This window comes from Aplysia californica, unplaced genomic scaffold, assembly GCF_000002075.1.
Source record: "Aplysia californica isolate F4 #8 unplaced genomic scaffold, AplCal3.0 scaffold00544, whole genome shotgun sequence".
In the NCBI taxonomy this organism is placed as follows: Eukaryota; Metazoa; Mollusca; class Gastropoda; order Aplysiida; family Aplysiidae; genus Aplysia; species Aplysia californica.
Genome location: NW_004797814.1, coordinates 518,466 through 520,092, shown reverse-complemented (window position 1 = coordinate 520,092; position 1,627 = coordinate 518,466).

The following is a 1,627-nucleotide window of genomic DNA, read 5'->3' as shown; positions in this document are numbered from 1 at the left end:
CCCCCCCCCCCCCCCCCCTCGTCAACCCTTTTAGAACACCTAAACTCTTTTTTTTAGCTTAAGCTCAATTGAGACCTTTAGCTTAAACTCAGATATAACGAGTATTTTCAGTATTTTGACTGTGAAATTAACGATATTTTCCTCGTGATTAAAATTGATTTATTTGAAATGACTTCCACATGAACGCACGATGTTAATCACCGGTACTCTACAAATCTAATCACGAGGATCGTTTTGATATATGGTTTGATTTCGACAGCGTCAATGATCTGCCAGACCACACGTCAGTCGGCTGGATACTGAGATCTTTAAATATAAAAAGAAGAATGTACATGTTTTTACGCTCCCTTTGACACAACTTAGATCATTTTGGAGGAGGGCTTCCAAATCAACCCTCTCGGGCCAACCCGGACTGAGACGGATATAATATACCAGCAGAAATACATATTTATGTAGTCTATGAAAATTCTCCTTTCTTGGGATTCGAACTCGAGTTTCCTACGTGCGACAGCGAAGTGCATAACTGCTACACCACGGACGCCGAGTACTGGTTTTAACTGGGAAAAAGACAACAGAATCTTCTATGGCATGAAAAGTAGAGAACGTGTTCCAGACTCTGATCTTAATCGCAGCGTATTGATCTTTGCTTACTTTGTCCCTTTTTTTCTTTCTGTTTTTGTTTAGATAACGTATAGTTTATGAGATAAGGGGATTCGATAAAAGACTAAGTTAACAGAAACCACGTATCTTTCGAACGTTTGCGCAATGTTTTCCTATTCCCGATGCACTAACCTGGCGTGGGAACAAGGCAAATAGAATGGGTGCCCGGTGAATAGGCTAAAGCAGTCCGAGCTATTGAACTCCTTTCGCTGTTGATATATACTTGGCATTTAGAATTATAATCTCTTCTTTTGCAATGTCATCCCTAGAAAAGTACAGACGTTTGTGGTGTAATGATTTAGCTCTTTGTCGTTGCCCCCAAAGGACGTGAGTTCGAATCTATTTAATCGAATGCGGTATCTTCGTCTTCCTGTTGAGATCCTTCCTAATCCAGCCTGGGTTAAAATATGTGGACAGATTATCTAAATTGTTTAATTTAATGAGAGTTTCAGGGCACTTGCAACACAATAAGGTCATATAAGTGCCGAAGAATTAGAGGTGTTACAAGAGAGTAACAAACACGAAAAAGAAGGAGAGATAAGAATGATATAAAGAAGGAGCAAACCATACCAGAGCAGTGAGAGCACCCGCCAATCACCCACATCAAAATTGTGTCGTTGGGGGCGTATTACATGGGCACTCAACATTTTGAAAACAAGAAAGCTGCATACCAAGGCTTATCAAATGAACTGTTGAAATGGGGGATAAAAAACAATTTAAAAGTGTGCACAACTCGGTCCTGCAAACCGTCGGCCACTGGGTATATCGCCTTTTGGAGAAGAGCTAGCTGACCTTTCCGTTCAGAACTAATTACTTGACCTACACGGGAGACCCATTTTTCGTCCCACATTTCTCATGTTTGAATTGTATCGTACCCATTTTCGTCCCACATTTCTCATGTTTGAATTGTATCGTACCCATTTTCGTCCCACATTTCTCATGTTTGAATTGTATCGTACCCATTTTC